Genomic DNA, 27166 nt, shown 5'->3' with positions numbered 1-27166 from the left:
TTAGCCAGACATTGATTCCTCAAAATACTAACATGAATCAGTCGAATGTATCAAGAATACTTCGAAAACATAAATACCATCCTTTGTCTTGTAAGTTACGCAAATTGTATTGAAAATATCATTAATAAAAAATTATCCGAAACAAGAATGTACAGACGTGACTTTTTATATTGGTATTTTAGATGTAACCATGAGAACTAATACAAAAAATAATAAGATTTTCTACTTTTTTTTAAACCTTAATTTCCGCAGAAAACTTGTACCTTTAGGTATAGAAAAGTATGATTTTTCTATCGGTAACATTTTTATCTGTTCCTCCATGTTATCAAATGTATGGAGTTCCATTTAAATTAAGCAAGTCAATACTCTTCAAAGTAAATACATTTTTTCAACTTATTTTTTGGACATCCTGTATAAGATATCTAAATTTTCATAACTATAGAATGAAATATGCCTCATACTTGAAGTTTTGTGTAAATTTCTTTACATCAGATTTTTAAAATTTGCACTACATTTTTACAAAATCTCAATTATTTCAAAATCCTTAACTTTTAGGGTAGGTAAACCTAATTCAAACTTACATTTATTTTTGTCAAGGAATCTAAAACGGACTAACATATTGGGTGTTCCATATAAAAAGCATAACTTTTATATTTTTCATTTATTTACAACCCCCCGTATAAAAGGAAAATAATTTTAGAATGTACTTCTATTTGAGTTCTATACAACGCAAAAAAGGTGAAAATATTATTATAAATATTATAGCGGTAATATTCCGTGTAGCATGACGTAAATAACCCTGTATACACGTATGTATATATAATCTTTATTCCCAGAGAAAAAGCCTATCGACCGTCTGGTCTTTATGCCTTTATTAGAAAAACACTTACATCAATTCATAAATAAATATTCATAAAATGCAAAGAAAAGAAAAAATTACATTTGGAAATACTCCACTAGAGTGGTTGACGGAAAAAGGAAGCGGGATTGTCTTGTTTGTCTTGTAAGGCAAAGAGGGTTCAGAATGGTTCAGTTGTGACGATTGTCTTTCCATCTTGACTGAACTTGTTGCAGTCTTTCAGTTCTTTAGTTATTCTTTCTATCATATTTCTGCGTTTATATAGTAATTGGCTGAATAGATCTTTACAATGAGTCTTAGTGGATTTGGTTGTGTTGTTTGTATTTATTGTTTCGTTTTTTCGTTGCATTTGCCCTCAATATATGTCCGTTATCTAACAATGGTCTGTAGATAGACTCGTATATTTTTGTTGCAGCTTTTGTACTGAGTTCTTTGTCTATAGGGTAGAGATTGAAATCCTTTTGTCCGTTTAGTAATTTCTATTCTTATATTGCGAACGTGTTTAATAAGTTTCAGTTTTTAGTTGATTATTACTTTAATTATTTTACATAATTTTTTGATTTAGTTATGTGACCCTTTTCTATTAACGTTGGGCATTCTACGTTAATGTAGTGGTTTAACAGTAGAACCCCAGCGGGGAAAACAAGAAGGTCCTTTCTTTACAAATCAGCTCACCATTTCCTACAATTTTCCATGCTGCTACGTTAAGGTTTATTACGTCTGTCCTATGCGTCGCCGCTGGCAGGGCATACTTACATTCATAATCTGGAAAGCGTACCTGAACTAAGAGTTTCAGGATCCAGAAAGATCAGTAAAAGATGTGAAGTTGTCGTGTGGTCGCGCCAGTGCAGTAATTCTAGCATTAGAGTCTTCATGGAAAATATGGATAAAATTGCAAAGTTAGTTTAAAATTATTGTGAGTTACCTCTTCTGACAAAACCAATCAGGAATTTACGTTGAATTCCCGTTCGAAAAGAACGAATGTAAATAAGTCACCTGAAGTTAAATGTGTCGGCAATCTGTAAAGGGACGATAAGAGGAAGCTAAAGCTACATCGGCTCCATACACTCTCAGATTCAGATGTTCTCAGTAAATTTACCGACGAGCTTTTTCAAAGTAGCCAGATGCAAAACAACTTTCTGACGACCCGGGATAAAAACCCTATTAAATTTTCGTCTCCTTTAAAAGAAAACGTGATGTGGATGAAAGGATTTGGCTCAAGCTGAAAAAAGGGACGTAGTCGTTATCGGGAATTGAATTTGCATTACTCTTAGAGAAATTTACATGAAACACAAATTAGTTTTCCCGTTTGCGCCCAACTCAGGGACGATAAGCTACGATATTTCAATATTTTCAATGGAGAAGTGTCCTTTTAGGATACGATACAATGGGGGGTGTTATTTACGAGGCTTTATACTAGAATGATCTTATTGATTCTATATTAGCCACTCCTGAAATTGTTTTTCAGGTAAATCATGGAAAACCATGGAAAATCTGGAGTCAAATTGCTAGCTTAACAGTCTCGCAGTTTAGCTTAAATGTTCCATATAAATGAAAAAGATAAGGGTAGAGTAATGAAAACAGGTTTTTATTAAAATTATGAAAAAGTGGTGTATTAGGCAGGAAGTGAAGAAATTGCTTTTTAGTTAAAAGCGGGCTTAGAAGAGATTTTTAATAATCCCTTTTCGTTTAGAAGGCTTGAAAATACGAGGAACTTGTTTATTATTGCAGAAAAATCTAGAAACATGTTGCATTTTAGATGCTGAAGAAATCGATTTTTGTTGCATTAAAACCCTATTTATTTACATGTAAAAGTAATCGAACTCCATCTCATAATTACATTTAAATTTTGCTGTAATTACACCAAACACCTGTTTCTCTGAAAACCATTACTGCAAGTTAGCTTAAAGCCCTCTAACTCAAAACTAATCGGAGAACTTTAATCACGTATAGTTTGTCTGTTTTCACCAGTAATCTGAGAAGATTGATTTAGAAACTGTGATTATCGATGAAAGATGAGTTAACGTGCTACAGCTTGTCCCATTTAAAACAAAAAAAAACAACCGCAAATCCGTGTTTTCAGCAATTTTAAAATGATTTCCTAATATTTTTAATTACCAGCTTTATAGGTCTCTGTCTCTGGTTTTCAATCAATGGAAATACCAATTTTTTTGAGAGCAACTGAAATTATACTTTGATTAGGGTCTCATGTGTCCTATTCAAGGAACAAAAATGTGAAAAATTTCAATTCCTCTAAAGCTTCTTTATGCATGATTTGTAATATATTTAACAAAGTTTTAAAATACTATTTTCAGATCGCATAACAGTTCTAAATTTTAAATATAGCTTTCTATTACTGTAACATAATTATTAAATATTCTAAATCTCCCATCCCTCATCGCTCTAAAGAGCAAAGCGGTTCTGAATATTTTAGTAGGGTAGAATGTTATATATGAATTTATCCGGTTTGTTATCTTGGGTTTGATTTATTGTTAAGGACAGGATTAGGGACAAGTTTGTGGGTGGTTTTTCCAAATTCCCAGAAGAGATGAAATAATGAAAAAAAGAAAAAATGAATTATTAGCAGACATATTTACGATTTTCTTGTAGGAAACATTAATGTGGGCTCAGTACGCCCCTGATCTTAATTTCTCCTACTTAATAGTATTTGAAATCCAACAAAAAATCAATAGGGTTGGACTACTGGATATTGGTTTATGGATTTTTAAATTTATATTTTATTTCATCCGACCATTATCTGAATTTGGGATCTCTCCATTAGAGTTAAGCATCTTAGGGACTATTTGTATTATTTGGCAAGTCCTCGAGAGCTTTAATAACTCCCTAGAATTGATTAATAACTTCTCTACAGTTGAGAATTTCCCAAGAAATAATTTGAATATCTGAATTATTGACTTTCAAAATATTTGAATTTTATGGTGTTGACTGATTGTACAGAAATCAAATTGGGCTTCCGCTATTTTAAAGGGCTTGGTTTTTTTTTTGGTTCAAATTAAGTTTAAAAAAAAATAGTGCTCTTCTTTACTCCAATTAATAAAATTCACAGTTCACATTCAGTTCAGTACTTTTTTAGCTTAAACTTGAGGACCATAGTAGCGTAACAAAAAAAAACCAAAGAACTTAAACTTAATGCTTAGAAACTTGAAATAGCGACAAACTGTATCACTTTAATTGTATTTACATACTTTAACAGACTTCCAAGTTTTAGTGGCGTATCATGACGTTGAGATATTTATGAAAATAAAAATGTCTTTAAAATTACAAGACGAGTTATATCCACGTTATATCCCTTTTAGGCTCTGAACGTCTCTGAAGTTTCATATTTGATTATGATTTGATGAGTAGGTAACTCAAATTTTGGGAACTCCCCAAGAGAATTAACGGCGTTCGGATTTCTGAAATTCTTGGCGATTTCTCTTTAAAAAATGTGATTTACCAATCTCAGAGGCGAACAACTTGCGGCAAACTTACATTTTTTTTATACTAAGCTTAGGGTTAAAAACGAACTCGTGGCAAAATAACAGAGGAGTTCCTTACTTATTTTCACGATTAGAACTTTTTAAAGCTCGGCTATTTTTCTGGATTGGTTTTTCGAATTTATCGACTCACTATGCCCGTAGGTCTCATTTCGCCAAAATATAAATTTCCCTGTTTCCTGATAAGAGTAGAGACTGAAAATCTCTAGGTTAATGATTATCATATCAGACTTTCTCTTCATTGTAATATATTCAAGCCATGTTTATACGCTCAGCCCGAGCAGATGGCAGTTTGGCAACGAAGGAAAAGTGAGAAAAAAGCCAAGACCGTTTCTCCAACAATTACTTCAAAGTGTCGGGAGTTCTAATTAGTTTCCTGTTCGGGAGTTTCTTCAACCGTGACGTATCCAGTCACGTTTTTGCGCGGCTTGTGGCTGCTTTCTTTCCAGTCTTGTCAGCGGTTATGGGGCCGGATTAAACCGACCGGATTAAAGACGACTTTTAACTGTCTCGCCAATAAGGGCAATTTCATTTACTGCTTCCATTCGGGAGGGTTATTAATACATCTTCTCCGAAACTAATCTCTTAAGATACAGAAAACGTATAAGCGCTCCATTAGGAATTTATAACTTATTTCTTCCAGTTCTTTTGGGAGATTTAGACAAATTTCTCCGGCTTTCGGAGGATTAAAATTTGTGGAATAACTAGACCAGTTTGAGGTCAAAAATCCCTATATCGGAAAGTTAACATAACAATGCAGCAGCAGGGCTGCAGTAATTTTTCATGCCTCACTATCTTGAATATGACTATCAAACGGTCTTGTTGTACTAGTCAGTAAATTTATTGGGAAAATAAAGCATTGTGTTCGGGTGTATTGTGTTCCAGAGAAGCTATAAATAATATCAGAGGCTTTTACGTTCCACGCTGATGTAACCGACCTTTGAGCCAGGGTTTGTCGATCACTAATGCCTGTTACGATCAATTCTTCCATTGTGAAAGCGAATTATTGATTTGTTTTAATTAGGTTTTCATTGTGGGGAGTTGTTTCATTGTTTAATCACCGATTTGTGTTAGATGTCGAACGCCCTTTACACCCGGTTTTGGCTAAGTAACAACCCCTTGAGCGGCTTTGAGTGCAGAATTTTGTAAACACTTAAATATCTTCAATTTCAATTCTTCTGCTGTTACAACCTTCCACATTCGCTCTATGTGTACGTTCCGTCCCCACTAATGAGATTGCTATCAATTTTAATGCAGCTCCCAGGCTGGCAAACGCAGAAATGTAATATAAGTCCCAGGGTGACACATATCCGACCAGAGGCAGACTCGGGCGGACCGGATCGGATTTTCCCCGGTGGCAAAATCACTCAAAAATTAAACATTATGTAAAAGTAATCATGATACGAATATAAATTTTCTACCACCGAAAAAATATATTTGGTCCCCATTAACATAATTTCGCCTAGTCCGCCCCTGGAGGCACAGCTTCGCTTACAATTGCGAATCTTTGTTTTGAGGCTAAAAAGGTACAAGAGAGTGTGTTTCAATTATTTCCAACTTTTTTCCCGAATGGAAATTACTGCTTTCCAAGCAAAACTAAATCAAATTGCTGCAGTGGCACAGATAAGCGGCTGACGTGCCCCCTTTTCCCAGAAAAGACTTTCTAATTAACTCAGGATTTAAAAACGAAAAGACTGTTGTTGGATTATTTAATTAGGAAAAGACTGCTGAATTTCAACTAGTCTGAAAATTAGATTGATTTGTTAAGCAGCAGTCGTTAGAGAGGTGAGTTGTTAGAAATGCGCCATCCTTCGCCTATTAGCGGGAAGACGATGGGGCCCTCTATCGAGTGGTAGCATAGGGAAATCACGAGCTATATTTATCATTTGAGAGAACAATTTGCTGGTTATATTTGCCGAGTTTAACAAAGCAGAAATTTACCAATCTAAAACTAATTCAAAGTTTCCCGGTATTTCAATGAGAAAATGAAGCAAAATTCTCGAAAACATTTTGCTCTTTGACCCTTTTGTCAGCCGAAAAACTTGGCATTCGTCGCACTTCCCTCCAACTTCCTCCAGTATTTAAATGCGCCCTCGTTGTGGTCTTTTGCGAAATAGGTTAACGAGATGACATCGCATTTTACGCGTTTCTTTTACCGTTGATATTACAGTGAAAATTGGTACTGCAGACGGAGATGCCAGACGGAAAATTCTCCTTTTTGTCGGGATAAAATTGCAAAACTGCTTAATTTCCTTTCATTGTATCTTGCTAACCAATATTCGCAAAACAACCATCCATATGAACTTTCGACTTTCTCTCGCCTCGAGGCAGATTGGAAACAAACAGACTTTTTCCGTTTCCTCAATTCTCTATAGATTTTAATACTAACCGAAGTCTTCACCCCGAGCTCATTCTAAACCTGTTATCTTAAAGCATCCCCCGGGGAATCCATCCCCGTCTGAGGCTGCGAAACCCAATAAAGCGTCGGATATATCTTGGCGGTGACGTGTATGTCTTTCACGGGATTGGCTTCACTGTGTACGTATGAGATTCGTTATAGAGTTTTGCAAAAATTTGTTTAAAACAAAATTTACGTTCATGTGCTAGACTGCCATGAAAACGGCGCCATCTGTGGAAGGTGATGTCGTAAGGTGGCTATTAGGTGATAGATGTCGCTTGCGGTAATTGATGAGGCTTGAATGTGGAGAGAATCACTTGATAGATGGAGCAATAATGATTTTTTAAATTTATTTTCCAATTGTTGTTTTTTTAAATGCATATAGTTATATCGAGAATTACTTATCGTCATTGTTGACATTGAAAAGTTCTGTGGATTACTTCGGCTAAGTAAAAAAACGGTAATGCAGATTCAATACATTTTGAAAAAGAAAATCAGCATGGCCACATCATTTACAAAGTCTTTGAACTTGCCAATTTTTCAATATTTAACAACTCATCATCATTTCATTTTATAAACGTTGAAAATATCTTTGGAAACTATTTGGCAAAGCTTCCTGCAGATTTTCCTGCCTCATTTTATATGTTATTAAAATTTTCCAGGGTTTGATAACTACTTTATATCATTGTATTTTTATATGTGTAAATTCTAAAAATCAAATATTTTTAATTAAGTAGTATCCATTTATCCAATATATGGCAAGATAAGTACCCTGTTAATTGAAATTTCAGATAACATAAAAAGTTTCGAAAATGTACCCAAGAAAACCTTTTAAATCTGTGAAAATAAAAAAATAAAAAGGAGATCAAAAGCAATCTTTCCAGAAAAAATAATTTGAATTAACAAGTCTTTAGCAGAGACATTGATCCTAAAAACGAAAATCATCTGTAGACCTGTGTCGCAAACGAATATCTCTTTGTCTTCGATGGTTAACCTAAATCCTATTCAGTCCGCCCTTGTAAGAATTAATGAATAAAATTTAGTTAAACCCTAGATTCAAATTCCTCATGAATACCAGAGATGCGATATTACAGTTTGCTTCATATCGACATCGATCTTTTGCACATATTTCAGCCATTCGCCTCGAGAGGGCGCTGCATGGATATTAGTCTCCAATGTAGTCTAATGTAGTAGTTTATATCGCTCTCCTTGTCTATGATGTACACCTTTCATAAGCGAAAAATCTAGTCGTGCTCCTAATTATTATTAAACGAATATAATGCGCATGCTCATTAAGCAGCGGTTTGACATATGGCCGTCAGCCGTCATCAACCTTAAACAACAAATAATTTTATTGTATAAATTTTCCAATAATTTCTCTGATTTTCTTTGAAATAATTTCGTTTTCCCGTCATGTTGTGTTGTTTTCTTTGTGTACGAACAATAGGAGCGATGTTTTAGTGCCTACGACCGACGGATTTCCATAAAAATCCCGTAAGTTTTGCCATACTTTGGTTATGTATTTTTTATTATTTGTTATTGTTTGCACATGTGACAATTATTTGTTTAAATTTCGTGGTCCCGCTCTAGTTTAAGTGACAGAGTGAAGGTTTATAACGCGTTTAAAGGAACTGAAAAGTTGCCGAAATTGTTTTCCTCCAGCTGAAGAATCAATATTCTTGCTGTGCTTGGGTCTATGTAGACATTTAAATGCCAACTACTATGGTATACATTGTAGTTTGGTATGCGTTATTTCTCTGTCAGGTTACATAACAAGAGTTGTCACATCTCTTTTAGTATTTGAGTTAGAGAGCTATTTTGACACCGATATTCCTTATTCGGAAAGAGTTTCAAAATCAGTGATGATAGTTGATACTTACCAACCCTTAGTGATGTCTGACATCCCTTGGTCGAGGAGCTAGTTACCAATATTTGGGACAAAAAATATTATCTCCCTCCAAAAATCTTCTAAAATCTATTTGGTTACCTTCAAATATCTCAACATTTCCTTAGATCATCAGTTGAATATCATTAGATTTTTCAAATTTCTTTAACTTCCTTAGATCTATTTAGAATATCCTCCAATTTCTAAGGATATTCTTGCATTTTACTTATGTAATCCCTATTATTTATCTACACTACTGCTTATCCAACTTCTTTTAATATTGATTTGTTATAATTTTAATTTTTTTTGTATAAGACAATGCTACAGATTTGTTTTAGATAATTCTGATATTAGGTTAATCCTAGTTTGACTGGAACTGGCCATAATTTTCAATTTTCAAAGGGACATTTTTGTATTTTTTATTTTTAAATCTAATAAATCATTTTATATTGGGCAGCGCTATTAAGGTTTCTTACTATAGACAGATACTGTTATAAATAAAATGAGAAGCTTTGAAACAAGGTTCAATAAATCCACATTTTTTTAAAATCAATCAATTAAATTAATTGTGTGTTAAAATGAAAATTCTTCAACCTCAACCATTTTCTAAGACCTCAATTGAGGTATCTTGATATATTCTATATGTAATCAGCAACAGCTTTTCAATGTCAAAATGTCTTAATTTTTTAAAAGTTTTTAAACTGAAGATAGGGACCAAGATACCTATGTTTTCAAAATTTCGAAAGTGCCTTCAAATCAGCATCAATAAAATAATATATTGTTTTGCCTTTTGTACTTATTTTATTAAACTTGTATATCCGTATTAATTATTCATAAGCAATAAAACAATAAACTCTCGTTAAAATTTCACTTCTGATTTATTATATTTTAAATTGCATATTTCACGTTTATTACCATTGAGATAGAATGCGGCATGAAACTCTTTCATTATTCAAAATTTCAATTTTTAATGGTAGTTTTAATACTGAATTCAGTTTGTATCAAGCGTAAATCCCCAAGCAAATCCCTTTAACTTTTTTAATCTTCTATGTGCAATTTTCAATTCCAATAAATTTTCTGAATAACATAACAATAAATAAATGCCGTTTCTCAAGTGTGGAATGGAATATATGGAAAATGGTGTTCTTTTGACTAGGTCGGGAACTGAGAAAAATCACTGGAAGGCTTTCTTAAAAAAAATTGTTAGGCAGAATTCGAAAGGAGTGAGAAGCTATAAATAGAGAGCCATCGATTTCATATTCAGGCTTCCATTGGGCATTATATTTATAGCTTACGAGTACAAATAGATGAGAAATAAAAGTACCACTCACGCCTTTCAAACCCATTCGAATGTGGGTTATTTTAATGCTTCAGAAATTTCACCTTATAGCTGGCATTTTTTCATATATCCACAAATTGAAACCCCGACGAACGGCGATTTGGTTAAATTTCTTGTAAGGACCCGCGATAAATCACATATTTCGGATCCAACTGTCAAATATCCGGCCTAAATTTGAAACTTTTTTTGCGGAGAAGTTGAGCCGAATTGGATTTCATTTTGAAGTTTGGGTCAAGTTGTTTAAAGAATTTTGTCAAACAATCCTTGAAGCTAAAATATGGCGATTACGATGAAAAATGGGAATAATTCGTAAAACAGGGGGCCGACAACCAAAATATTTAATTAACTTTTTGTCTCGTCGGTAATTCCACTTTCCTGTTCGGGGCCCAGGTGTCACAATTTATCACGGGACCCGGCGAGAGTAATTAATTCTACATCAATCGTCGCGGTCATTAATATATTTCTACAAGCCAGTTCGGATCACTAACAGCTAGGTGTAGGAAAATTGAAAAAAACCAACTCCCCCAAGTGAATAACGATCTGCTGGTGACTCATTTCATTTCAATTAATACGTAGATTTCACTAGTTTTTATATCGTGTCATTTGTCAAATGGCAGTAAAGAGTTTTTCGAACTAAGCATTAAGCAGCTAAGCAAAGATGATTTTGCAAAAAATGTTTAAATCATGATGATTTCAATTAGGGAGGTAACCCGAAGTCGATTTTCCTGGTTTATACATACAGGGTGTTTCTGAATAGATGATAAAAATGTTAAAGAGTGAATCCTGGGTCCAATTTAAGACGAAAAATTCATATAAAGACATGTCCGAAAATGCTTTGTCTTCGATCTGCAGGATGTTAAAAACACATTTTTTTTCGTTTTTTTAAATTATTTGTTTATTTTTTATCGAAACTTGCTGAAAATGTACACATATCATACGCCGAGTGTTTCCTACAAACGGAAATTTTCTGACTTTGATTTACGGGGTGATCCGTATTGATGGGTCTTGAGCTCTCATTTATCACATTTTTTTCTGTTAACATTTTAATTCTTTTAGACAAGTTTCTGGAATCTGTATTGTTTTCTCACTTTTCAGTCTCTTGCAGAGTTTCGCTTAAATCGATTGTCTAGGTATTATTCGTGATAATAAGCAACTGCTTCTTGCAAAAGCAATTATTAACATTAATGTTGATCAACGAAGCTCAAATGAGAGCTTAACTTTATTTAATATGATAGTGTTTTAATTTTATCACAACTGCCGAAAATGACCCTCACCTCCTAATGTAAAAAAAAATGCGATAAATGAGAGCTCAAGATCCATCAATACTAATCACTTCGTATATGAAATCAAAGTCCGAAAATTTCCGTTTGTAAGAAACACTCGGCGTATGATATGTATACATTTTCAGCAAGTTTCGATAAAAAATAAACAACTAATTTAAAAAAAACGAAAACAAATTGTTTTTTAACACCCTGCAGATCGAAGACGAAGTATTTTTATTTTTTTATAACTTTTCGTCTTAAGTTTGGCTCAGGATTCACTCATTAAAATGTTTACCGTCTATTCAGCAACACTCTGTATCTTTTTTAATATATCGCTTAAAAAGTTTGTTGGTAATAATCAGTTAATGTGATATGATACGGTTCTAGTTTTAATTGAAATAAATCAGCAATGGTTTCTTAAATTTATGTGGAACGAATCAGTGACGGCTTGTTCTGGATTCACAAAAAGGAATTCTTTGTGACCCTAAAGATTATAATATTAAGTAATATCCAGGACAACCCAGAAAAAATGGAGCTCTTAGGTGTTATAAAAACATTGAAAATGTGCTCTCGTTAATCGTTTTATTACTCTATAGAGACTTTCGGTAGGTGAATTAATCTTAATGAAAAGAAAATGTTAAAAAATCGTATAATACACTGAGTGCTCTATACAGGGTGTTTCCTAATTCTATGACCAAACTTCAGGAGGCGATTCTACAAGCAAAAATATGAAGAAAAATTCCTTTCAACTTGGGTCCGAAAATGCTTCTTAAGGGAGCTACCACTTTTTAAAGATGGCGGTCAAAAACTGGTTTTTGACTAACTGAAAAAGAATTAATAACAATATTAATAATATTTATTTAACAGAACATTTTAAATATTTCATTATCTAAAGCAAATGTTGGAAATGGCTTCCTCCAGCGTCGATGCAAGCTTCGCATCTTCTTCATGAAGAATTCCGCACCCTTGCAAAAATTCCTGGATTATTTTTAATTATTTCACAACAACGGATTGTTCGCATTCTAAGTTCATTTTCAGTATTTATTGGTGTTTGATAAACTAAGGATTTTAAATAACCCCACAGGAAAAAGTCTAATGGATTTAGGTTAGGTGACCAGTTTTTGACCACCGTCTTTAAAGAGCGGTAGCTCCCTTAAGAAGCAGCTCCGGACCCAAGTTGATAGGAATTTTTCTTCATATTTTTGCTTGTAGAATCGCCGCCTGAAGTTTATCCATAGAGTTAGGAAACACCCTGTATAACAAATAGCGTTTTAGCATTCGGAACCGTGTAAAAATAGTTTTCCATTGTTATTTTGCCAAATTATTCTGTCTTGGCTCGTGATTTCACCAAGATTCCAATCCCTGTTAAACTGATCAAGTTTACTATAGGAAATTGCTTTGAGGGATTGTTGTTCGCGATTGGCGCGAGTTCACGATATTTCATAATGCAACTGACATCACATGCAAGATACGGAGTTTCTGAAACTTTAAGAGGAAAAATTTAACCTGCTTGTATTCGAATATTTTGACTTATTACGGAGTTATGACGAATTTTGAACGTCATCAATGAAGTTCCTGACGATATGTACATTTTTTTCAGGTCACAGGGGAGCGTGTTGTCCCTCCCGTGAAGGACCGCGCATTTCTCCCCTACTTCTCACGGTAAGTTAACTTCCGACTATGCTATTTCCCTTTGGCGTCTACATTTTGAAAGTGTACAATAAGTTGACAAAAACATATTCATTCGGGCGTCAACAACCAAACAAAACGCGATCCAGATAACAAGGTGGAAAACACGTCAAGTGGCACAACCTTTTGCAGTCCATCTAGCAGCAAGCCTGTGTCGAAGCGGGCAACAATCGATTGTGATTGTGAATATCCGAACAGACAGTTCGATGATTGCATCGTAAAACGAACGCCAATTCGACTGGAAAAATATGGTTCGAGTGGGAAATGTTGTGCACACAAAATCAGTTTTCCACCTCGTAAATTATTGATGAGCCGTCACATCGCATGACGCGTTTTAATGTCTTATCTGCAGGACACAGAATAGCTTTTCGGCCAACCTCGAAATTCGCTTTGATTAGATCTAAAGCACTTTAATATTCCGCAATTTAAATCCAATCATTAATCTAAAAGTTTCATTGATTTTTCGTTGGAACCACTCTGGAACATCACCGAGTTTATCGACTAGAGTGGTACATGCTGCCCTCTGTGAATGTCCCTTCCAGTTTCAGTCGACTGTTTGTTCAATAGCGCTGCCGCAGGAATCTGCGAATCCGCGCTCAGGCATTTGTGTTCAGCTGCCGGTTCAGAGATGGCGCCTCATTTATTGATTGCGATGCTCCGTGCGTTTCCTTTATTGACGACAGCGGAATGGGCTCTCTTTCAACAGAGGGCGGCGCGCGGCGCATGGATTACCAGTTTTTCTCGTTCCTTCGTAGTTTTACACATAGAGGACGCCAACGTTCTTTACCGACGTTAATCCTTATCCCTTGATATCATAATAATCAATGAACTTCGATTTTCATATTATGAATTACACATAAAGTTTCGGACAATTTCATTAGTAGCGTTCCGCATCAAAGTTTACATTGTGGGACGGCCGCATTATAAATTAATTACCTAGCACACGAGGGCTGTTTCAGGTTTGAATTTCTAAACTCCGTACAACGCCGCATTGTTGTCAATAATGCGTTAGCCTGTATCAAATTTAAATGTGGCGCTGTCAAAATAGCGGCCGCACTGACGTTATTATTAATAAATTATTGGGTATCGCGATTTAAATGTGGCGGCATTTTTTAATTAAATCTCGATTCAATGGGTGTAATTATTAAATAGTGTGTTGCTGATGTTGATGAATGATATTTGTTAATATAAGTGGGCGAGTTCTGATGATTTCCAATGATGAATTACCAAATCAACAATTTTGCAATGTGGAAAAACGAGGAAATGCCTGAGAAGCTGCGTCCTCGGACAGAATTCTGATTTTTCAAAAATGAAATGGCAAAATCAGAATATGTTAAGTTGACCAGTTAAAGTCCTCTATTAAATGATGTTCTGCATGAATTTAGCTTGTTTGCTATTCGGCATCAGCAAACATTATTTGATATGTATTTCGCTGGGTTGACGAACTCTCTACGGCACTGAAGGCAATTCACAAAGTATACAGGTCCTTCGGGAATAAAGAGAATTAAATTTATCGCAACGGAAAAGGATTAATACGTTTTTGCTTGCAGGAACAGTGGCATAGTCTGTCCCAACTCCAATTTCAGATCATCTAATAGCTTTTTTCCAGGTTACGCCTCTGAACCGAGGGCAGAAGCGTTTTTCGCGGAATTATGTGGCACTTTCTCATGAAATATGCACGATTTAATATAGAGATGGTGCCGTCCCTGTGCTCTCCCGTTGTCAGCGGTTTATCAAGAAATTTTTATTGTGTCGCATCTTAAAAAAAGGGTGATGGATTATCGTGTCCTCGAGAGATTCCCCTTAATACAACATTCGCAAAGGTTAATTGGAAACGTGCCTAATAAACTGACACCTGCCATAACTATGGACGTCCTAAAGATATTTTAAGAAATTCCTGTATATTTAAACAGACAAGGGTAGGATGGATGTCAGGGGCTCAGACGCGGTCGGTATTTATTATAAATGAACCGGCTTTTCCGTCCTGGAATATTGGGGAATTTCACAACGATTTTAGGCTCGCAATTCGGGATGTGATTGTTTCGGGATTTTTATCCAGTTGCCGTGGATTTTTTATTTCGTGTGCGTTCAAACATGAAATTGAGATTGTCAATAGTCGATTGATATGTGTGTTTGTTTTAAATGGTTTCGGTAACAGGAATGTTGCATATATTTTAAGTTACCTGCAGTGTTTTTTTTTCTTTTTATGTGAAAAATATTAGTGATGCCCGGGACGGGCATTTTGCCGAATACCGAATATTCGCCTGGCATCACGCGACATCGGCCATACAGCAGTGGCAGCGGGGTGTGTTCGCGCGTAGCTGCAGGTTTGCCGTGTCGTATCGCAAGCTCGGGGGCATTTTTTAATATCCTAATCGTAAATGTCCTGCGAACGCACCCGGAACGTGTTACATAAATATAGTTACGCAAATTAATAGATATTTCGCCAACAAATGCGGAAAGCGGTACTTTACCGGCCGGCGATTGCCGGTGCCATCGACTGCGGTAATGGCTGTTTACCTAACGAGTTCTGATAGTGATACTTTTCGGATGATCCGGGTCAGTTTGTCGAGTTTCAGCTGTTTCCACGTGGCACGGCACGGACCAATACAAAATTTGCTCTGGACGGACACTGCAACGGTCATTCAGTTAATGAATTTTTGCGCCAATTCAATTTATTGCACCTGACTATTTCGAGTTTTTACTTTAATGAGAATTTTAAAGGTGTCTTTGGTACGTTTTGCTGGTGCTTTACCAGGACATTCCCACTTAAGGGGGTGAAGGATTTTGCGCGTACGGGAAAGAAAGGATAGCGTTCTCCCGGGGACTTGGCGTCGATCTCAAACGCCTTGGAGAACTAAACCGGCTTAGGAATATTACAAATGATGAAAATATCACGGCTCGATATCTTGCTCGTAAAAATGAAATTTAGTTTCCCTTAACTTGTATTTTTGAGAGCTAATAGTCAGCCGAACGACGGAATCAATCACTTTTTGAGGGGGGGGGGGGGGGTACAGTAAGAAATGATGGAGTCTTCAACCCCACGATTTTTATTGATTTTCGTTAAACAATGTACAGGACTGCACTTTTGCAGACAGGGCATTCTCGCATGCCGATGATGCGATCATGGTTGCCGGGGCCGATGAGTTCGAGCTGAATGGAAACGCGGGGACTGGCTTAAAAGAGTTCTACCTCTGTTGTTCCGCAAACAGGTTGATGATAAAGCACACCAAGACTGTGTGCATAGAAGCTAGATCTGATCGATGCCCTCTTTGCAATGTTAACTGAAATTTTTATGGACATCAGGTAACGATGTCCAAAACTACAATCCTGTTGGGGGTGTCAGTGGATGAGTGTGTGACACGGTCAGTCAAATTGATAGCGTTTGCGTCAAGCTCAATAAGACCTTTTATTCGATAATTTCCCTAAGGAGTAATATGAACGCTCGTGAATCTATGTCTATGTCTTACAACATTGTCATGAGGGGATACACCTCAGAGGTATCTCGAGTGTTAATAGCTCAAAAATGGATCGTTGGAACAATGGTTTAGATGTCGTACCGTGAGTCTTGTCGGGGGATTTGTCGGCGGATATTGCCGGTGAAGGTGGTTTCTAATTTATTTCTACACATTATTGTCATGTATCCACAAAATCAAACATCCTTTTAGGCTACAAATAGGGTTATCGGTACACACATAAGGCATGAGAGGCGGAGTTTAGATCTATCTGTTCTCGTAGAACGCCTCGAAATGTTTCGTAAATCTCCTGTCGACGGCTGCTCGCGTGTACGGCCTGCTCCCTACTGAAATAAAATACTTTAAATATTTTTAAGAGAATGTTATTCACCGCCCGTTTTACATTAAAAATCAGGTATTTCATTATTAAGTAATTAATAAGACCATAGTGATCGACATTGACAGAAATTTTATCACGATAAATGCACTCATTCTTAGAAACATTCGATTCTCTTCCAGCCATTAATATACAACCGAATAAGTGGTTCCGGTGTCAGTTAAAGTGTGTTTTTATGACAATAAAATAACAGAGTTTTATCGGTTTCGTCAAGGCAACATGAACAGTTTTATTATTTTCTAACGTTAACCTTAACTTGAAAACCACGTTGCAACCAGAGAATTTTATTTCCGAAAGCAAATATAAACGCGAAAAGTTGTTTTTTGCTTATACTTAGACTATATTTTACTTTGTTGTTTACTAATTGAAGCCTTCGAAGCTTTCCTGCCTCGAAATGAACCTTTAGAATATGCGATTTTGCCTCAATCTGTCCCGAATCGACAATTTAGAATTTTGACTTATTCGCCAGATAATGTGTAGGTCTTTCTTCATTTGTTACTTTTGTCATTTCGTACTGCAAATTTGAACTTCCAGGATTTAGTTTTCAATCCAGGATTGTTGGGTTTTTGACGTTTTGATCGACAAAATACGACCACAGATGTTTACTCAGAATCTTGCAATTTTGAATTTGAAAACTTTTGACTTTCAATATCGCAAATGAAACCATGAGAATACTTTCTCCTCTTTTTTAAATTTTGGTTTTCAGGACCACAAAATGTATGTGATGTACGTAAATGTACTGCAAAATAATCAAATTTGGTCTAGGAAACAGAAACATGAGTAAAGAATAAGTGTGGTACAGCAATCAATTTGCAAATTAGTAATAATAATTTACGTTAAAATTCGCAAAAAAGACTTACTAGGGCCGTATTTAAAAAACGGTTGGTGATTTTTGACAAGCGAAACGTTTTAGAATTATACGAATACCAAACTTTATAAAAAACGGGCTATAGAAATGTAGTTTCTGTGTTTATTTATCTTTTATTAATGTATTTAATAAGATAAATCGAAAATTTGATTTGTTTTAATAAATGTTTAATTTAAAAAACGGCGAGAAAACATTTTTGTCAAAGGCGAAAATAAATTCCAAGAAATTTCTTTTGTTTTAAAGGGGATGTGCGATTTGTCCCACACGAGCTCGTTTCTGTGTGTTCCTCCAATCTCGGACAATGACATTTATTTTCCTTCAAAATCCTACGAATTCATGCTGTACACACACCTAAAGGACTTCAAATATTTAATCCCCTAGAGTCTTACATTTGATTAATTAGCCACGTTCCCTCTATCCCTCTGGAATTCGTCATGCCATTTTCGTGCTCGAGCAAATCGCTTTTAATGAATTAATTGTAACCGAGAATAGAAATAGTTCGTTTGCCCTCGGTTTTGCCTGTCCCTTGTCCCCTGTTCTTCACTCGAAAGACGTTTTAAGAGTGTATTCAAAACCCTTAATCGATTACCTGCAATTACGACCGGAAAGTCGAACCATCTAAAACAAAGTTTTCTCTTGAGTAAGAGTTCTTTAATGCTACGATCTTGTTAAAATCCACTTCGCCTCTTAATGAATTTGTTTCATTTGAATAATTGAATTACGTCTCTTTCTAAAGAGACACATTTTAATCCGAAAGTTGGAGATTAAAGAACCTTGTCAAAAGGACAACGTTAAGGGGAAACTTTCCCCAGTAATCCTCCAGATTTTTTCGAATTAACGAGTGCTTCTGGGTTTCTAGAATTCTGGAAAGAATTCTGGAATTTATTATTCTGTTTTGTTAGGAATATATAAAGTGACTTCAATGTCTATTAAGAGGAGGAAAGGGAAGAAGATCCCACTTAAAATTTCTATAATTAGCCTTGATACAAAGGATATTGATCGCCACTGAGTGCTTCTACACTATAGGGCTAAGACAATCCGTAAACAAACATCCATTGAATGCTGAATATGTCCATTAGTTTGGGTGGTTAAACAAAACCTTTAGTATAACAAGCTAATGTATATCATGCGAATAGTTGCCATTTAGAAGACAATTGTAATGTACTAATTGATCTTTTGTTTTCACGTTAGTAGAAATGGGAAATTTGCATCAGTTACATAAGATTAATGTCTGTTGCGGTTCATTCAAACATGCGATTCAATACGAGGGAATTGCTAATTACTATTGCGTTTATGGCTTTTAAATTTAGAGTGCCGATGCCTTGGGAATTCGTCGAGCTTTCGCCCTAAACACGACGAATCTTGACCACCTTCGTCGAATCTGAATATCCCGGTTGAGGATCTGGAACGTGGCGGGACGGTGGCGGGGTGTCGAACTACGAAGGGAAAAGCGTCCCGGTAATAAGACGATTGATTTTATTTATGCCGATTAACTCGAATTTATCGATGGTAAAAGAGAAAAAAAATCTAATCGTACCGGAACGCCTAGAGATGATGGAATCACGTGAAGTACACAACATCGCATTGTATTGTTTATTTGTTGGTATGTTAATAATGACAATAGCACATTCGGAATGGAATTAATTAACGCAGTAGCGGTTGAAATTGCTTGATTGGTTGGAATAGATAATGGCGCCAACGGGCTAATAGGGTGTTCATTGTTTTGCCGTTTGACCACTTTGAAAATAAACTAACAAGCAGTGACGTGTGCCGCCCAGTCAATAACCGTCATTGAGGAAAACCATTAACTCGCGCTTCTGATTGGTTAATGGAGCCGTTCGTGTGTGTTTATTAGTTGCAAACGACACATTAATAACAAAATAATTCCACCCTCTGGAAAGTTTTCTCATTAGCCTAACGAATTGTCTCTCTATATTAATTAGAGAGCGGAGTTATAGGAATTTCAACGAGTGAAGTGTTAAGTAGAAAAGGTGATACCACTTTGCATAATTTAAAGCCAGTTCTGAGGAGCCGCAAGCGGGTATTAACGGCGACCAAAGACGGTTCAGTAGCTCCAGCGAATGGTTGTAATTTTGAGAAAGTTCTAACTCCAGCTTGGGAACTCCTTTAATTATTTCAGGTTATTCCTCGAACGGGAATTTTATGATTTTAACATGTAGTTTATGTGATGCTTTCTAACGCGAAATCTAGGTAAAACCTATTTGCGACATGTGTGCACAGCTAAATTAATGTTTATATAGTAGTTCCTCCGGTTTCTGCCTAGATATTTCTGTGTATGAACGATATAGCCCTCAGGCCATCGTTCATAAAATATTTTAAAACTAATATACAGGGTTTCGCATAAAGTACGTATCATATGGGAAAAGTTTTTGCTATAAATTTAGGTAAACTTTGACTTTGCCTTTGGGTACTGTTTCGAAAATAATGAGAAATGACACTTAAGTCAAAAAACAAGTGACTGTCTCTAAGTATCAAATAGATTTTTTTAAGAAAAAACATTTTAATTAACTATTTTCTAAAAATTTGAAAGATCATAAAGGAAGGAGTTGTTTAATTTCCAACTTTTTATCCAGATGCCAATTTTCAAGTTTCTCGGGCGACTTTATTTCTATTTCTGCATTTCCGAGGTACTGAAATCGATTAGCAACCTTATAATAACAATTTCATTGTAAGAAAGTAATTATTTGAATGAATTAGTTAAAGTTATAATAAATAAATATTTTTAAAGGAAATGCAAAATACATGAAAGAGGGTACGAACGCCTTGATACAAAATTGATTTAGCTTATAAAGCAAGTATTCAAGTCAGCTTATTGCGTTATTTTTATAAAGTTAATTGACACAGAAACAGATTTATAAACAAATAGCAACCTAAAATAGCTACATTATGTATTGAATAGCTATTATGAATCCAGACAGATATTAATTACACGTCATAAAATTAATAATGTTAGGAGAGAAAGGCGAAAATATATTCCACAATAATTATTGTTACTATAGAACTGTATAAAAAAATAAGCAACACCTATGTCAAGAACATACGTTTTTATGGAAATTTGATTTATGATATAACGTTGAGCATGACAGTACAAAAATCTTTGCTTATCAGCAACTGCTAAAAAGAAAAAAAAAAGGTTTTTGTGTGCTGTCCATCGCGTTCAGTACAAAGTTCTGTCCATCTAGAACCTCCATCATTGAATTCTTGATGGTTTGCGGACGTATGTTTAGAACACATTCTCGAATAACTGTCTCAAGATGATCGATATTGCGAAAGGGTCTTTGTTTATAAACGTTCCACTTTAAAACCCCTTATAAAAGTAGTCTAGCCAGGTCATATCAGATGACTTAAGGTCCAAAATTCCTTCGTGTTCTGTCCCACATTTCCAGAAAGCGATTTTTAACGCGCCTTTTATTATTTATAGGTGCTTCGTCGCACCGGTACCGGAAAGTGTTCCTTGCGGCCAGGGATATACTATCAAGAACTTCGATTAATTTAGAGTTTAAGAAATATAAATCCTATTTAAAAAAGTAAGAACTGATGATTTGGTTATTCAACATACTGCATCAAACATTTGAAAGAACGTTAATTGCGACATTCGACTATAAAATTTTGATTTTTTTGAGTCCACCATCTACAGTTTAATGAGCTCATCCTTCCATTAGATGTGAAGAAGGCTTGATGATTTGTCCGTAATATTTGGAAGAAACTCGAGAATTCTCGTATATCTTCAAACCAAAAAAAAATCATTTTCACATCCAAATCATATTCTTTCAAGGTGTTTATAAATTTTGGCCTGTATGGATGAACTTATTTGTTTCCATGTAAAATGCGTGTTATACTGTCACAGTTAACACCTGTTCTTGATCGCCTATGATGCCTTTTTAAATTATTACCTACAGAACTAGTTAATTAAACTAGCCATTTGAACCTTTCTTCCTGGATGCTGGGCATTAAAGCTAGCATCTACTTCTCGATGCGGTGTACTTTCTCCGCAAATCAAGACAATTTCAACATTTCCTCGAAGAGACAGCACATTGCTTACGATAATTTGATAACTCATAACTTAACGATTCATTGACATGAAAAAAATTCTAAGCAGGAACAGAAGACAAAGTCGAAATTTATCTAAACTCGCAAAGAAAATAGGTAAAACACATTTCCCATGTGATTCGTACTTTATATGTCACGCTGAATAGTAAACTCCGAAATATAAATATTTTTGGCAGTTGAAGTTGCAGATACAATTGCATTGTCCTTAATCCCATAGGAGCCATACATAGAAGAACCCAGCATGTAGCCCAGACTGAAAGACCCTGGTCGAACTTAAATATACCCCTGATACCTGTAAGATGATTAATTGATAAACTCCGCCAGTTCTCGCAGCTATCTTCTGCATCATATAGTAATAATTCATCCCAGAAATCGCAATTCCCTTGCCAGGATTGCATTATCGGGCACAATGTTATTATTAATTATTTACATTTGAATAATCGTGTTGTTAGTGCATTATACTCCCACTTTTGCATTATGATTTCGACGGAGCATCGACGATCACATCGCTTGTGGCGTATAGTTGTATTGATTGAATCTTATTTACCTACAAGAAGGGAAACACTAAAATCGGTTACAATTCAGGGCATGTCTACGTTTCGAACATTATTTAATTAATAACCGCATTAGGGGGGACTAATTTAGCGAACAGTCAACAACTAATTAATATTAATATAGAGAGTAGGTTGCCTATACTATACGGCTTTATTTGTACTGTAGTATAGTACAGTATAGAAACAAACTTAAATACTAATCAACACGTGAAACTTAGCGGTGATTAATATGAATAACATGGACACTAGACCAGGACAGAGATGACTGGCCACTTTTATTTCAGAACTACGTTCAAATCTCGAAAATAGGAATTCAAGTGATCACAAATTTTCGAGACGTCGAAGATCCAAGTTTGGTAAATTTTATAACGTGGATGCCATTTGGAGACCCCTGTTATGTATTTGAGGTTGTTACAAACTTGAATTGAATATGAGTGGTTTTTTTAAAGATTTGTTGGAAGGAGCTTTTGGAAGTTTTCAGTAATGTTTACGCTGCGCGTGAAGAGTTTCAAATGCTGATAAGAAGTCTGAACGCAGTGGTCTGAGTCACAGACACATGGTAGCCAAAAATTGAGTGTAAAAACAGAGCTGCAAAAACGCAATAAATGAAAGAAGGCAAATTTAGAAAATTTCAACTTCTAAAGGAGAAATAATGTAGAATTGTGAATATACAGGTGCAGAGATTAAGGACTTCATCCGTTGGTAAATATATGCCAGGCACAGTCGGTTGACTGGCAAGCAGGTCACAGACAAAAATTTACTGGGAAATACACAAAAAGTCGGAAATAGAAAATTGTTAATTCATAGCTAGCAGAAATACAGAAATGGGAATATGCCAAGATGAGAATAAAGATTCCCTTTTCTCGAAAGAGATGAAATTTTGTTCAATTTGTCCTCCATTGAATTAGTTTTAGGGTAATATGCCCACGTTTTTATCTTTTGAATTCGGCAACTCTTACGCCTCACTTTAAGCGCCTCTGGAGCGTTTTCTAATTGAGCAATACCGTCCACGGACTCCAATTTACATAATTTAGCTGGGGAAAGCAAAAATCCAGAGAAAATTCCCATTTTCCCCGGTCCGCTGTATTGATAAGCATTAGCCGATTGAGTCATATTTCAAACGCGACCTCGTCACAAAATTACATGGGAAAGGTGTACCTGGCCCGGCCGTATTTTAGCGATCGAGTTTCGAGGACTGTATTAAAAAAACCCTCTTCGGGGCAATAAACTTGGGACCTTGATGCGACTCTGGAAAACTGATGTGAATGTGGAAAACGCAATATTAGCTTCAGCCGCTGACAGCTCAGCTGCCGGTAAGCGACTTCCTTCGGAGGCTAATTAAGGCATTTGGATGCCGATGGTGTCTTGTGCCGATAACACGCACAGGCCGTTTAGCAACAGCTCACGGCGGTTTCATTACTCTTGGATAAGCAACGCTTTAAGTTTTATAATACGTTTGCTGTTTTGTACAAGATTCTGCAAACATGTACAGCACGCGAAAAAAGTCTGGAAGCAGCAGAGTATTTTCCTAAATAATATGTTGTTCTCGAAAGACGTTGGGAGAGTTAATTTTAATGGTACATTTTGAGTATACTGGCGGTTATTTGAGGAAATATTCGTGTACATGTTTTCAGACGTTTTTGCGCGAGGCTCGTAAATCCGGGTTGAGATAAAGGCGCCCCACGGTGACAGTGCGCATGCAGGCTCATAAAACTGTTCTTTATTAATTAAGTTCGATATTACCGGGTGTGAAATATGGGGTTCCGTAATGCCTCCAAAAATTATGACTTGATTTATATTTATACAACACCGATACCACGCTGTATCATGGAGACGGTGGTGTTTTATGGCCGCGCCGCGTTGCTTTAATAAGATACTAAAACACCTTTTATTGCGATTTGAAAAGAGAGAAGGGGAGATTTTTTTTTAGCCGTCAAAAGGATTCCATGATGCAATTTTCTAAAGTAAAAGGTGTCTAAGAACTCACAAATCTCATGAAGGATGAAAAATCATATAAGAAAAAGGTCTGTAGTAAGTTTTTAGGTAGAAAAAAAGCGAACAAAAGTTTAACAGAAGGCTGAATATTTTTTAGGAACTTTTCGTAGGGTTCTAATAACAGGAAAATTGCTGAACTCGAATTAAAGACAATACAGAACTAATTCTAAGACTATTCAAATGATTCAAAGAACTGAAATATGTTAAACTTAAGGTAGAAAACTCGTGAAGTCTGAAAATTCTTTAGAGATCTGCAAAGATTCCGTATGAAGTGCCGTTTAAGAAAGGCTCGTGCGAGTGTATTTCTTAGATTACGCAGCAACTAAATTCATGTATTAAGCTTCAATATAACCTCCATAACCGTTGATTAAACCAAAAATCAGTTACGTGTTTTATCAGGGGAGTAAGCGTTTCAAAGAAGTCTTAAGGTTTCCTCTACATTTTGCCAAAATCCATTTACATACTTTGGCTGCGTTACTAGCAATACATGCATAAAGCTTAAATTCTTCATCACTAAAACAACATTAGATTCCTGAGTTTCAGTGTTGGGCATTGCTGTGATACTCCACTGCCTATTAAGTAACCCTGCTGCATACTTTGAAGTTTACTGGCGACACAAAGAGGTTGGTACTAGAGTATGCTTCTAATAAATCACATTGATATATCTTGGCTAGTTTAGTTTGCAAGAAATTTTCAAAATTTCGATATTGTTATAAAAAAGGTATTGAATTCCTGGGTTTAGGTTAGTTCAGGTTACCGGGTAGGTTCAGGAACCCAAGCATGATACACTTCCGTTTGTTAAATTAGTATATATTACACTTTCTATATTGGTTGAGCACACTCATGCAGAGATAAAAGTACATCAAAATCAGTAGATATCTAGGAGCATTAAATTCTCAAAATTTGAATGTTTCCTAAACTAAACGAACTTTGAATACCACTGTAGAACTTAAGCGTAATAGCAGAGTAGATAGATGTATAGACCTAAATGTATATTGCATTAAAAATCCCTGAAATATCTTGTCAATATTAAGAACAATAAATTCTTTAAAATTAGTAATAATGTTTAAACAACCCGGGTTGCAATATTTCCCCTAGTTTCTGAGATGTGGTTTTACTTACTAAAAATGAAAGTTCTTCAAATTGAACTTCCACGGTTCCAGGATCTAAATTGGCGTATTCAGATTAAATATATGATTCACATCAGTCAATTAAACCGTAATATCAGTACCCCCAAAATGTTCAAATTATCCTCAAGTTTTTCCCCTACTTTTTGTTGCTTTTAAAACTGTGAGTGCTAATTTAATTTCTCGAGATAACGTTGCAGCAGGTGCTACAAAACTTCTCAAAGTAATGATGTGGACGAGCTCCATAAATATGTACAAAGTGGCAAAAAGTAAATAATTCGTTTAACAGGAAAACAATACTTGATATATTTCCAGTTTTTTTCTAGCTTCGGTATTAGTGGAGTCAATACGTACTAATCGTCTCGACGAATTTCAAAAGCCTGTGGAGACATGAGGACCAAAAAATAGATTAAATTTATTGTCTCAATAAGCTGTATAATGATACACAAACGGGATCGACATGTCTTTTTCAGGTTTTCATAAGGATAGAAGATGAGGAGATGACGTGTATATCTGTTTTTTTGATTTAAGTACTGACTCTTCTCGTTTGAAGTTTAAATTAAAATCGAGGCATTTCTCGATTTGATGATTCAAATAGTAATTTGAAAATTTATTTGAGCATATACGGTTTTTTAAATATGCTCAGTGTCAAAAGTCTTGTACCCTACTTATATTGGTTTTAGCAACGTTTTGTAAAACCTTTTAAATTCCTAGTGATATGTTGTTTTCAATTTCTTTTTATTGCCTACAGTTGTAAACAAAGTGCTCTTTTTATCAACAATACTATTAGGAATATGTTAAATTTATGTGTGTAATTAACATGAGGGTGCAAGACTTTTGAAGGTGAGTGTACTTGAGTGATCTGGACCTGGACGTTCGAATACAACAGCAGTAATGAACTAATTTTCGAAAGTAATTAAATGATTTGAATAAACGGGTATTAAATTTGAATGGTTCAACTATTCGAATTATTATTAAAAAATAGTCAATTCTCGAGAGTTTTAATAACTTCGAAGATGTCTCTAACTTAGAAGAGCTCTCTACTAACCTGAACTAACTCTGGAAAGCTTTAAGAACTTCCAAAAGGTATCTTTAACTTAAAACCGACATCTTTTGAACCCATTAGTAATTCATTCAAATAAGTGAATTCTTGCAAATAGTTGAAACACTTCTGAAGCATAATTTTTCTTGCAGATATATTCTTAGAAATTTTTGAATCCTTGGGAATTTACGTTTTATTTGATCAAACCTTTCTCTAAATTTGAAATCTCTCCGTTAGGATTAAGCGCCGTTGGAACTATTTATATTATGAGCCGTTTGTTATTTAAATATTACTCGATCAGTAGGTGATTCAAATTTAGGAAACTCCTCAGAATTAAGGATTTTTAGATTTCCGAAATCCTTGGAAATTTCTTAGAACCCTTCACATCTTTTTACATTATTTATTTAATCTTCGAGAGCTTAAAGAACTCTCTAGAATTGTTTATTAACTAAATTTGGGAATTCTTGTAGAAAATTTAGGAATTCTGGGATGTTTCTGGGAAATTTACTGTTCGCTCGAGTATTCGAAAATTCACATACGAATTCCAGTCTTGGTTGAAATCCTCTTATCCACTTTGATATAACTGATTTCCAGGTATATCAACAGTTCGACTCGAATTGAATCTGATGTTCTCTAAAGAAACGTATTTATTTTAAACATTGGAGTAGTGCCGTGAGTGTGCTCAAATATAAATGTAAAATGTCATTATAGTGAATCCCCTTGTCGCG

At 35.3% G+C, this 27166-nt stretch overlaps 3 protein-coding genes and 1 long non-coding RNA gene across 12 annotated transcripts in view; 3 read left to right on the top strand and 1 right to left on the bottom strand.

Moving 5' to 3' along the window:
* Lar (tyrosine-protein phosphatase Lar) overlaps window positions 1-27166 on the top strand; it is a 246844-nt gene that overhangs the window by 36990 nt on the left and 182688 nt on the right. For 7 of the 8 annotated variants that reach the window (XM_066398116.1, XM_066398118.1, XM_066398115.1 and 4 more), the window contains exons 1-2: window positions 8078-8248; window positions 12841-12902. The gene's annotated coding sequence lies outside the window, so the exon portion shown is untranslated. Of the gene's footprint in view, window positions 1-8077; window positions 8249-12840; window positions 12903-27166 lie in introns of those variants that run through there. The other variant, XM_066398112.1, reaches the window with a different exon arrangement.
* The window catches only part of mRpL52 (mitochondrial ribosomal protein L52), a 188491-nt gene that overhangs the window by 39488 nt on the left and 121837 nt on the right, over window positions 1-27166 (top strand). The window lies entirely within an intron of this gene.
* LOC136414238 (uncharacterized) overlaps window positions 1-27166 on the bottom strand; it is a 154202-nt gene that overhangs the window by 16392 nt on the left and 110644 nt on the right. The gene's annotated exons all lie outside the window — the stretch shown is intronic.
* LOC136414229 (catalase-like) overlaps window positions 1-27166 on the top strand; it is a 260265-nt gene that overhangs the window by 213751 nt on the left and 19348 nt on the right. The window lies entirely within an intron of this gene.

This window comes from Euwallacea similis, chromosome 17, assembly GCF_039881205.1.
Source record: "Euwallacea similis isolate ESF13 chromosome 17, ESF131.1, whole genome shotgun sequence".
NCBI lineage: Eukaryota > Metazoa > Arthropoda > Insecta > Coleoptera > Curculionidae > Euwallacea > Euwallacea similis.
Note: the sequence above shows the minus strand (reverse complement) of the source record. Positions and strands in the feature narration are given on the sequence as shown.